Raw genomic sequence first — 11820 nt, 5'->3', positions numbered from 1 at the left:
ATCTCAGCTGGGCTGTCATGCTCCATGTGGACTCACCTCCTTCTGGTCCTTCCTCCCTGAGATCCCTAGGTGTGGTTAGATCTCAGCTCAGCTGTCATGCTCCATGTGGACTCTCCTCCTTCTGGTCCTTCCTCCCTGAGATCCCTAGGTGTGGTTAGATCTCAGCTCAACTGTCATGCTCCATGTGGACTCTCCTCCTTCTGTTCTTCCTCCCTGAGAGCCCTAGGTGTGGTTAGATCTCAGCTGGGCTGTCATGTTCCATGTGGACTCACCTCCTTCTGGTCCTTCCTCCCTGAGAGCCCTAGGTGTGGTTAGATCTCAGCTTAGCTGTCATGCTCCATGTGAACTCACCTCCCTCTGGTCCTTCCTCCCTGAGAACCCTAGGTGTGGTTAGATCTCAGCTCAGCTGTCATGTTCCATGTGGACTCACCTCCTTCTGGTCCTTCCTCCCTGAGAGCCCTAGGTGTGGTTAGATCTCAGCTCAGCTGTCATGCTCCATGTGGACTCTCCTCCTTCTGTTCCTTCCTCCCTGAGATCCCTAGGTGTGGTTAGATCTCAGCTCAACTGTCATGCTCCATGTGGACTCACCTCCCTCTGGTCCTTCCTCCCTGAGATCCCTAGGTGTGGTTAGATCTCAGCTCAGCTGTCATGCTCCATGTGGACTCACCTTCTTCTGGTCCTTCCTCCCTGAGAGCCCTAGGTGTGGTTAGATCTCAGCTGGGCTGTTGTGCTCCATGTGGACTCACCTCCTTCTGGTCCTTTCTTCCTGAGATCCCTAGGTGTGGTTAGATCTCAGCTCAGCTGTCATGCTTCATGTGGACTCACCTCTTCTGGTCCTTCCTCCCTGAGAGCACTAGGTGTGGTTAGATCTCAGCTCAGCTGTCATCCTCCATGTGGACTCACCTCCTTCTGGTCTTCCTCCCTGAGAGCCCTAGGTGTGGTTAGATCTCAGCTCAGCTGTCATGCTCCATGTGGACTCACCTCCTTCTGGTCCTTCCTCCCTGAGATCCCTAGGTGTGGTTAGATCTCAGCTCAGCTGTCATGCTCCATGTGGACTCACCTCCTTCTGGTCCTTCCTCCCTGAGATCCCTAGGTGTGGTTAGATCTCAGCTCAGCTGTCATGCTCCATGTGGACTCACCTCCTTCTGGTCCTTCCTCCCTGAGATCCCTAGGTGTGGTTACATCTCAGCTCAGCTGTCATGCTCCATGTGGACTCTCCTCCTTCTGGTCCTTCCTCTCTGAGAGCCCTAGGTGTGGTTAGATCTCAGCTCAGCTGTCATGCTCCATGTGGACTCTCCTCCTTCTGGTCCTTCCTCCCTGAGAGCCCTAGGTGTGGTTAGATCTCAGCTCAGCTGTCATGTTCCATGTGGACTCACCTCCTTCTGGTCCTTCCTCTCTGAGAGCCCTAGGTGTGGTTAGATCTCAGCTGGGCTGTTGTGCTCCATGTGGACTCTCCTCCTTCTGGTCCTTCCTCCCTGAGAGCCCTAGGTGTGGTTAGATCTCAGCTCAGCTGTCATGCTGCATGTGGACTCACCTCCTTCTGGTCCTTCCTCCCTGAGAGCCCTAGGTGTTGGTAGATCTCAGCTCAGCTGTCATGCTCCATGTGGACTCACCTCCTTCTGGTCCTTCCTCCCTGAGATCCCTAGGTGTGGTTAGATCTCAGCTGGGCTGTTGTGCTCCATGTGGACTCACCACCTGGCTCTCTGCAGCTGTCTTTCTTATGTTCCCTCTGTACTATGGAATCTTGAGTCTATTCTAAAGGCTCAAAGTCTCTCTCTGCATATGAGAAATGAGCTTCAGGCTGGGACTCTCAAGCCTGGTGAGCATTCTCTTCTGCTGTGTCCCTGTTGGCTAAGTGACAGGGATTCCTCCAAGTTTGGTTGTCTCATGATGACCCCCCTGTTTTTCCTGGTGGGGCCTTCAACCTTCTAAACTGCTTGGTGCTCTGCGGGGCGGGGTCTCACTTCTGCACCCTACAGAGCCAGTATTGTCATGTCTCAGTGCCAGATTTGGGGACCCTCCACAGAGTTTCTGATTTGGCAGATCTGGGCTGAGGTCTGAGAATCTGTGGCTCCACCCAGTTTTCCAACAGTGCTGAGCAGCCATGGCAGGTCCCATCTTGACAGCTGCAGGTGGTCCCCAGGAGCACACTCAGGGCTGCAGGGGTCTGTGCTCGTTGACTGTCAGTTGGTGCCCACTTTGCTGAGCAAGTGCCTAGGGTGGCTGGCAGATGGCTCTCCTCGTCCCCAGCTGGGTGCCCAGGGTGGTGAGGTAGATGGCCTCCTGGGGGTCCCCAGCTGCAGGGTGGTGAGGAGGGTGGTTTCCCCGCTTCTCCAGCTGGGTGCCCAGGATGGTGAAGTGAGTGGCTTTTCCCAGGCACCAGCTGGGTGCCCAGGATGGTGAAGTGAGTGGCTTTTCCCAGGTACCAGCTGGGTGCCCAGGATGGTGAAGTGAGTGGCTTTTCCCAGGTACCAGCTGGGTGCCCAGGATGGTGAAGTGAGTGGCTTTTCCCAGGTACCAGCTGGGTGCCCAGGATGGTGAAGTGAGTGGCTTTTCCCAGGCACCAGCTGGGTGCCCAGGATGGTGAAGTGAGTGGCGTTTCCCAGGTACCAGCTGGGTGCCCAGGATGGTGAAGTGAGTGGCTTTTCCAGGTACCAGCTGGGTGCCCAGGATGGTGAAGTGAGTGGCTTTTCCCAGGTACCAGCTGGGTGCCCAGGATGGTGAAGTGAGTGGCTTTCTTGGGGTCCAAGCTGGGTGCCCAGGATGGTGAAGTGAGTGGCTTTTCCAGGTACCAGCTGGGTGCCCAGGATGGTGAAGTGAGTGGCTTTTCCCAGGTACCAGCTGGGTGCCCAGGATGGTGAAGTGAGTGGCTTTTCCAGGTACCAGCTGGGTGCCCAGGATGGTGAAGTGAGTGGCTTTTCCCAGGTACCAGCTGGGTGCCCAGGATGGTGAAGTGAGTGGCTTTCTTGGGGTCCAAGCTGGGTGCCCAGGATGGTGAAGTGAGTGGCTTTTCCAGGTACCAGCTGGGTGCCCAGGATGGTGAAGTGAGTGGCTTTTCCCAGGTACCAGCTGGGTGCCCAGGATGGTGAAGTGAGTGGCTTTTCCCAGGTACCAGCTGGGTGCCCAGGATGGTGAAGTGAGTGGCTTTTCCCAGGTACCAGCTGGGTGCCCAGGATGGTGAAGTGAGTGGCTTTTCCCAGGTACCAGCTGGGTGCCCAGGATGGTGAAGTGAGTGGCTTTCTTGGGGTCCAAGCTGGGTGCCAGGCTGGTGAAGAATGTGGCTTCCTGGGGTCCCCAGCTGCAGAGTGGTGAGGTAGGTGGCTTTCTGGGGTCCCCTGTTTCAGGGTGGTGAGGAGGGTGGCTTCCTGGGTCCCCAGCTGGGTGCCAGGGTGGTAAGGAGGTGGTGGCTTCCCAGGTCCCCAGCTGTCCCCATCTCTTTGGTGCAGCTCTTCCGCTGCACTACCTTTTAGTTCCTGGTGAACAAAATTGCACCCATTATCTGAAAACCTTTATATTTCTGAACCTGAGGGCAGAGCCAAAGAGAACAGGGGCTGCCGACCTGGCTCAAAGCTCAGACATGGTGCCTGGCACTCCCCCTGACGGCACTGGTCCTTCCCCTCTGCCGTGGGCACACCCGACCCCATGCTCCCGGCTGCAGGATGAGCCCCCTTTTGCTGTGGAGTCAACTCCTCCTCTCCATCTGTGTGCTTCCCCCTTGCTCTAGGCTGGAACTCAGGTGGTCAGTGTCGACTGGGCTCCCGTTCACATGGCGTGCACCTTCCCACGCCACCTTTACCCACCTCACCTCCAGGGCCTCAAGCCGTGGTCTCCAGGCAGGGATCAGATGGTGCGTGCTGCCTGAGACCTGCTTATCGCAGCCGCGTGTCTGCAGCACAGCCTGACTAGCCTAGGTTTCACCCATCCTGCTCTAGATCTAGTTCAGCTGAGCACCGAGTGCTTAGCAGGTCCAGTTCCAGGAGTAGCCTGTGCTGGACTTTCCCTACCTGTGGTTAGGTCTCTGCCTCTACTGTGACCAGGCCACATTTCTTCTCCCATAAGCCCCACAGCCTCAACATGGCGGCTCCAGTCTGCACTCTAGCTTGTACCTCTTTCTTGCCCTTCCTTGCTTGATGGATGTTCACAGGTGTGTGTCGCCGTTGTCCCACACTTAGCAGGCTCCGAGCCGGACAGTGCCCTCCTGGATCCCACAAGAGGAACAGCATGCTCCCTGTACCCTGGCCTCACGTGGCTCCTCCATATGTCAGTCACTGCACACAGTGGGTCTCAGCCAGAAGGGAGCATGCAGTCTGTTGAAAAGGCAGACACCGGCCAGGTAACCTCGTAAAAATGTGCAGAAGCACAACCGTGAGCCTGCCTCTTGGGGTAGAGCAGTGCTCTGTGCTGTGGGGCTCCCGGTGGGAGTTGAGCTGGCCACCCGAGGGCCAGGGCTGGGCAGCAGCTGTGGAATGCAGTGCAGAGGATGGCCAGAGCACCAAGGAAAGCAGCGGGCAGTGATGGTGAAGGCCAGGGTGGGTCTGAGGCGGGTGGGCACTGACATTCGGTGCTGCACACCTGTGCAGGGCGGGGAGACGACACAGGGATGCTGGCACAAGGCGCAGAGGTGCCGTGCTGCCAGGCAGCTGAGAGTGGGGTGGCCTGCTCGCCGCCTGGTGCCAGTGCGACTCTCAGGCTCCCCATTCTGCCACAGTCACCTGGAGGCTGCAAGGCAGAGGCAGGGAAGTGGTCACTGGTGCTCTAAGGCCAGAAACAGCCCCCAGGATGCCCTGCACAGGTCTGGAGGTGACCCTGGACTGGCGGCCAGTGACACAGGAAGGGACTTGGGTCTGTGTGTCATCTCAGCTCGCAGAAAGGGTGGCTGCCGAGGTAGAGGGTGGAGCGGCCCTGGGGACAGGCACTGTCACTGTGGCAGCCCTCTGGGTTGTGCACAGGGAGTCACGTCAGTCCTGGACAAAGGGCACTGGAGGACCTCTGAACCAGGGAGCAGAGGCGCTGCGGGGCCTCTTTCCCTCCCGGCCGGCACTGGTTCAGGCCTGCAGCAGCCGCCCCTCACGCCCCCACGCCCGCAAGCCCCGCGGAGCCCTGCCCTCGGGGAGCCCACCAGCAGATGCCGTCTCCCGACTCCATGCGACTCCATGCGACCCCTCTCCCTCTGAGAGGCCCCACCTGCCGAGGACCAGTCCCTCTCCTGCTGTCCTTCACTCCAGGGCCTGCCCTCTCCTGCCTCCCGCCCTGCCTCAGGCCGCGGATTGCTCCTTCTATTGGCAACTCTGACTCTAAGGGGACTCCTTGGCAGCCTCCCCGAGAGGCCGTCTCTTCCTCCTGCACTGTCCACCAGACCTTCATTTGCTGGCGTGGCCTGCTGCCTGTGTCCCACTGTCCCAACAAGACTCTCGAGGACAGGGCTTGAGTTCCAGGGGCTGCCGCTCTCCTGTGCGGAGCACCAGCAAGGACACGCTCCAGCCTGGAAACAAACCTGCTTCAGGGACTGTCTGGGGTCTGTCTCTGCCAGCCAGGGCCGACTCAGGATGTGGCGTGGGGCTCGACAGACCTTCCCTGGGACAGACAATGCCCATGGGCCCTGGAGCAGGGCCTGCTGTCCTTCAGAGCCTGCTTCGCCTTGTCTCCCAGCCAACCTGAGATGGGAAGGGGACAGCTTCACGCCACCACTAGACAAAATCTGGAAAGGCCGGAGAATCTGACCAGAATTAAGCACACCGCAGGTTTCCCGTCTCGGTTCAGTTGAGGCGTTTATGAGTTGAGAACGCCTCCTGTTTTCACATCAATGTGTCCCCAGGGATGAAGCCCCTCTCCTGCAGGGCCAGCTCTCAGCTGCCTGCTCCTGCCCTGGAATCTGTTCTGAGCTGGCTCCTCTTCTCACCTTCGTCCTTGCAAGACCATCCTGCCACCCAGCCACCAGCCTGAAGCAGACCCTACCCCGCTAATCCCCTTTGGACATACTCCTGGTGCCCTTGGAGTATACCTCGGAGTCCCGCCTCCGTGCTGGCCAGTGCTGGCCCGAGCATCCCGGCTCTAGCGGTGTCTTCCCTTTCCTGCGGTTCTCCTACCCTGCGGTGGCCGCGCCTTCCTGACCTGCGGGGCCTTACTGTTTGTGCTTCCTGCTCCTTCCGAGCTGGGAGTGGGTCACCGGAGGGCAGCTGGTGCCGTGTCTGTCGGCCCTGGCCTCGCCTTGCAGTCCTTCTGCGCTAACTGAGCAAGAGGCATAGATATGCCCAGGTTTCTGCAGTGGCACTGAGGTTGTGCATCTGGATGAAAGAAAGACGTGGCTGCCAAAGGCTCAGTTCTGAGCCACACGTGGGGCCAAGCACACCAGGCATGGCTCACGCCTGCCTCATCTCCCGCCACATGCCTGCCACATGCCACACACCTGCCACAAGCCACCTCTTTCCACACTTGCACACACATGCCTGCCCCAAGCTTGCCGCCTCCTGCCACGAGCTGCACACGCCTGCCACGTGCCACACCTCTCCGTGTGCTTGCTGCTGAGCATGTGTGCCAGGGCTGACCGCACCCTGACTCCTCAGAGCAGGATGAGTCACCTTTCCTGCTTTCCAGCTCTGACAACCTCCAAGGAACCGCGGCTGGGACCTGTGCAGGCCATGGCCCGTGGGGGAGGGAGCTCCTCAGCACGCTTCCCGCTCGGCTTTGCCCTGCTCCCAGGGCTCCAGCAGAGAGGCTGGGGACTTGGCTCCTCCCTGGGCTGAGCTCCCGTCTGCCCTGGCCGTTCCAGGTGACCAGGGCTCAGGCTGGGGGTGGGTCCCGCTGCTGGAAGGCAGCCCCTTTTCTGTACCCTCAGCTTCTCTTCCCATTGCCATCTTTGGCCCCTGCCTCACTGCTGGCAGGAGGCTGTGCCGTGGAGGCTGGCCCAGCCCTGTCCTGATGGGCCTCACTGGGAGGAGGCTGTGCCGTGGAGGCTGGCCCAGCCCTGTCCTGATGGGCCTCACTGGGAGGAGGCTGTGCCGTGGAGGCTGGCCCAGCCCTGTCCTGATGGGCCTCACTGGGAGGAGGCTGTGCCGTGGAGGCTGGCCCAGCCCTGTCCTAATGGCCTCACTGGGAGGAGGCTATGCCGTGGAGGCTGGCCCAGCCCTGTCCTAATAGCCTCACTGCTGGCAGGAGGCTGTGCCGTAGAGGCTGGCCCAGCCCTGTCCTGATGGGCCTCACTGCTGGCTGGAGGCTGTTCCATGGAAGCTGGCCCAGCCCTGTCCTAATGGCCTCACTGCTGGCAGGAGGCTGTGCCGTGGAGGCTGGCCCAGCCCTGTCCTGATGGGCCTCACTGGGAGGAGGCTGTGCCGTGGAGGCTGGCCCAGCCCTGTCCTAATGGCCTCACTGCTGGCTGGAGGCTGTGCCATGGAGGCTGGCCCAGCCCTGTCCTAATGGCCTCACTGCTGGCAGGAGGCTGTGCCGTGGAGGCTGGCCCAGCCCTGTCCTGATGGGCCTCACTGCTGGCTGGAGGCTGTTCCATGGAGGCTGGCCCAGCCCTGTCCTAATGGCCTCACTGGGAGGAGGCTGTGCCGTGGAGGCTGGCCCAGCCCTGTCCTGATGGGCCTCACTGCTGGCTGGAGGCTGTGCCATGGAGGCTGGCCCGGCCCTGTCCTGATGGGCCTCACTGGGAGGAGGCTGTTCCATGGAGGCTGGCCCAGCCCTGTCCTAATGGCCTCACTGGGAGGAGGCTGTGCCGTGGAGGCTGGCCCAGCCCTGTCCTGATGGGCCTCACTGCTGGCAGGAGGCTGTGCCGTGGAGGCTGGCCCAGCCCTGTCCTGATGGGCCTCACTGCTGGCTGGAGGCTGTTCCATGGAGGCTGGCCCAGCCCTGTCCTAATGGCCTCACTGGGAGGAGGCTGTGCCGTGGAGGCTGGCCCGGCCCTGTCCTGATGGGCCTCACTGGGAGGAGGCTGTTCCATGGAGGCTGGCCCGGCCCTGTTCTGATGGCCCTCCTGCACTTGCCGGGTGCCAGTGTTCACTGCCTGGTGCAGACAGGAGCCTATTTAGGCCTCACAGCAACGTTGAGGGAGCCGTAATCAGCTTCCTTTTCAGACTGCAGGTAGTCTGGGCCACAGGGAGGTGGCCGTGTCTGCCGTCTGGACGCCCTTGCTCTGTCCTGACCCCAGGAAGGCAGGCCCAAGGTACCATGAGGCCAAGGCATCTCTTTGGACCATGTGCCTCAGCCTGAGCCGCAGGTGGCACTGACAGAGCCGTAGCTGTCCTTCAGCCCCGCGCACCGGCCACAGGGCTGTCCTCGCCATGCCCGGCTGAGCTCTGGCCTCCGCCGTCCCTCATCTGGAGCGGCTCCCAGTGGCGCCCTGTGGGGCTGGTCTGAGCCTGCCCCGGGAGGCCTGCAGTTCCCCAGAGGCCTCACGCTGCCTCCTGACAGGCCGACACTCAGGTGGTGCCCGCGGGTCGATGTGCCGGGGACATGGTGGTGTACTTTGAGGCTTCAGGGTTCAGTGTCACAGGCCCTTGGAGTCCCCTTCTCCTGCCCAGGCCTGCGATGCTGGGCAGCACGGCAGGAAGCAGCTGGTGCTGAGCCAGGCAGCGTGGTCACCGGCACACAGAGCTCCGGGTCACACCTCCTGGTGATGGCAGCTGGTGCGTGGCCACCTCACACTCGCTCTCAGCACTAGCAGGATCCTGTCTCCAGGGCAGCTGGGTTTCGGGGTCTCCCCCCTCCTCCCAGAGAGGAAGCCACGGGAGACCCGATGGCAGCCGCGGGGCGTGGTGCTGCGGGGAAGCAGCCTGCTGGCTGGCACCCAGCATGGCCCTGGGCCCTCTGGAGAAGTGGTGTTTGATCTGATGGTGGTCACTGGGGTCCTGTTACAGGAGAGGTGACTGGAACTGCCACCAGGGATGTGTGTGGCCAGACAGGCACCTGCAGCCTGGAGACGGCCGACCCGATCCCACCCTCACGAGCCAGGGAGGGAGGTGCCAGGAAGTGAGAGGGCGTCCGCAGGAGCCTGGGCCCCTGCACAGAGCCGGCGTCCCTGGGACAGCCTGGAGCCAGCAGGTGGGCCGCCTCCCCCACTTGTGAGGGCTGAGGGCCACGCGGTGCTGAGCAGGCCGCGGCTCCTTCGGGCTGGAACCTCACGACCCCAGAAGAGCTCATGTCCACGAGCTGCAGGCCGGCCTCTCTGACCCCGGGCCCTGTCTGCAGGGCCTGCTGCCCCCTGAGCTTCTCTCCCGACCGAGGACCTTAGAAAGCCCACTCCTGGCCTCATCTGTGCCCCCAGCCCCTTCCCTCTGCACACCTGCAGGGGTCCCCTCTGTGAGCCCTCCATGCAGGTGCCCAGGTGGAGGCTCTGTGGGGCCGACAGCAGGAAGTGGAAGGCAGGGGGGACCGACTGGCCGTCACACTGGCTCCAGGCTGACCGGCCAGTCTCTAGAGCTGGACCCCACCTGGGACCCCCAGCCCTGGGTTTTGCTCTGGCAGTGAGGGCTGGGACCCAGGCCAGATGGGAGGGACTAGCGTCTGCTGGGGTCTCCAGGTAGGGGGAGGAGAGTGGCCACAGTTGGAATCACCCAACCCAGGACACATGGGCCATCATACCCCCACATGTGTGCCCACACGCACGCACAAACACAACCAGTCTCATACACCGTGCCCATGTGTGCTCAGAGTGAACACAAAAACAGTCGCATGCAGACACTCACGCATGTGCTAACATGCTCACACACATGCTGCACCATCACGTCTGCTCACACGGCCACTCACGCGTGCAGTCCCCCACACTCACACACCTGCACTCACACAAGCTCATGCCCATGCACTTGGCCTCACACATGCTCAGGAGTTGCCCTCAGGCTGACTACCGGCTGTGGGGTGCTGGGCGGCTGGGGCTCCCCTCTTTCCCTGTGGGCATCTCACTCTGCCCTCCACCTGCTTGAGTACTCCCTGGCCCAAGGCTTGCAAATCCTAAAGTGAGGCGGCTGTGGGCCGCTGCTTGCCACCCCTTGCCTGCTGACCAAAGACTGCACCTGGTCCACACCTGGGGGAGCTGCCCGCACTGTGGCCTCAGGGCTGCTGTGGCACTGCGGGTGTGTAAGAATTGTGTGTGCATGTGACATGCCTGTGCAGCGATATGGACAGGTGGCAATGGTGTGAGTGTGCGTGTGTGCGTAGCGTGGGTGCACATGAGTGTGTATAACACACCTGTGTGATGGTAGAGGCAGAAGTGCATGGCGTGTGTGCATGTGAGTGCCTGTGACACACTGGTGCAGTAGTATAGGCTGGGGGGCATGGCTGGGCACCCGTGTGTGCATGCACACCTGCACAGGTGTGCCAGAGGCAAGGTGGGCAGGAGACCCTCTGACGTCTGTTCCTTGGCTCGTGTTTGAGGCTGGTTCCTCTGAGAGCAGGTCGCCTGACAGAGCTTCTGTGCCATCACAGGGCAGGGCAGACTGTGGCCCCAAGTGCAGGGCCCGCTGGGTCCTGAGGAAGACCAGTCGATGCCACTTGACTTCCGTTCACGTGGTTCTATGTGGCCCGTGGCTGCACCTTGGAGCGTGAGTCCTGTGGCCTTGTGGAGATGTGGTCCTCTTTTAGGCAGCATCCAAGGCTGTGGAAATAACGTGTGAATCGCCCCCCCATTCCTCTCTGTGTCCGTGAAGGGTGTAGGATGGGACCTGGCATCTTCTGTGGGCTCCATGCCTGCCCTCAGGCCAGGCCTCCTAGGTGGGGCGGGCTGGGCCCTCTGGGGACGAGCTTCCAGGAGCGGTTGTCACCGTGGCCCCTTCACCCTCTGCATGTGGCCCTCATGGCTCTAAGGTTCATTTGTTTTAATGCTTTCTCTCTCTCTCCCCTCTCCCCCTCCAACAAGATCAGGGAGACGGTGTTACCTTTCCTTCCCAGGTAACGGCCTGGACCACACCCACTGCAGGAAGGAGAGGCCTGCTGAGGTCTGGGCAGTGAGTATCTCCCAAGTCAACAAGTGAATCCTAACACCCACAGGGGGCCCTGGGACCCCTACTGCCATGTAGCCCTTGAGGAATTCCTTGAAACCCCGTCCCTCCTGATGGGAGTCACAGCCATTGGGACCGGAGTCCCCTTTTTCCTTGGCGGCAAAGCAATAAACCTTCTTTTCCCTTTTTCTCAAAACCATGTCCTCATTATTACATTGGCATTGATTGGCGTTGGGGACAGGACCCAGCGCTCGGTTACAGGGTGAAGTGTTGGTGGAGGGTCCCAACAGCCTTGTGCGTGCTCAGTTGCCCCAAAGGTACTGGACGTGGCCCCGGCCCTGCACACGTGTGTCTGAGGAGGGCAGGAGGCAGATCTCACAGGCTGCGGGGCCTCTGCCCAACCCCTGGCCACAGGCCCTGGTCCTCCAGAGGGGAGTCAGAGGAGGCCAGCGGTTGCTGTTGCTGGTTCCAGCCTCTGGAGCCCCAGCCCGGCCGACCGTCTTGTCCTGGGGTCGGTGTGGTTCTTCCTGAGCTGGGCCTGGGGCCATGCTGTCCTCCCATGGGCACCACCCTCACCGTCTCGGCAGCCCACGTGTTGGTGAGACTGGGCGTCTTCTGTGCCGGGCCTCAGCCTCTGTGGGAGGACCCTGTGTCTCCAGCTGCATGCTGGCCCTGTGGGGTGACCCTCTGGGGCGAGTGCTCAGGGGCTCACACGACCTGTGGCCACAGGCCCCGAACCCAGGCTGGCCTCTGACTGCCCGGCTCTGTGCCCTGGCACTCTTGTTGGCTCCTGCCTGGTCCTCGGGGGCGGCGTCATCCTGGGCTTCGCCTTCCTGGAGTTTGGATGCCACAGAGCAGCAGTCTCCTTCACGGCAACCGAGCCCAGGCG

General features: G+C 61.3%; 1 long non-coding RNA gene across 1 annotated transcript; it reads left to right on the top strand.

Annotated features, from left to right (window-relative positions):
• The first annotated feature begins 1585 nt into the window (after positions 1–1585).
• Positions 1586–11127, top strand: LOC144365939 (uncharacterized). The gene is made up of 2 exons (XR_013424645.1): positions 1586–2834; positions 2880–11127. It is a non-coding gene; the product is annotated as an uncharacterized LOC144365939 (long non-coding RNA).
• Positions 11128–11820: the final 693 nt, after the last annotated feature.

This window comes from Ictidomys tridecemlineatus, chromosome 8 (genome assembly GCF_052094955.1).
Source record: "Ictidomys tridecemlineatus isolate mIctTri1 chromosome 8, mIctTri1.hap1, whole genome shotgun sequence".
Taxonomy (NCBI): Eukaryota; Metazoa; Chordata; class Mammalia; order Rodentia; family Sciuridae; genus Ictidomys; species Ictidomys tridecemlineatus.
Note: the sequence above shows the minus strand (reverse complement) of the source record. Positions and strands in the feature narration are given on the sequence as shown.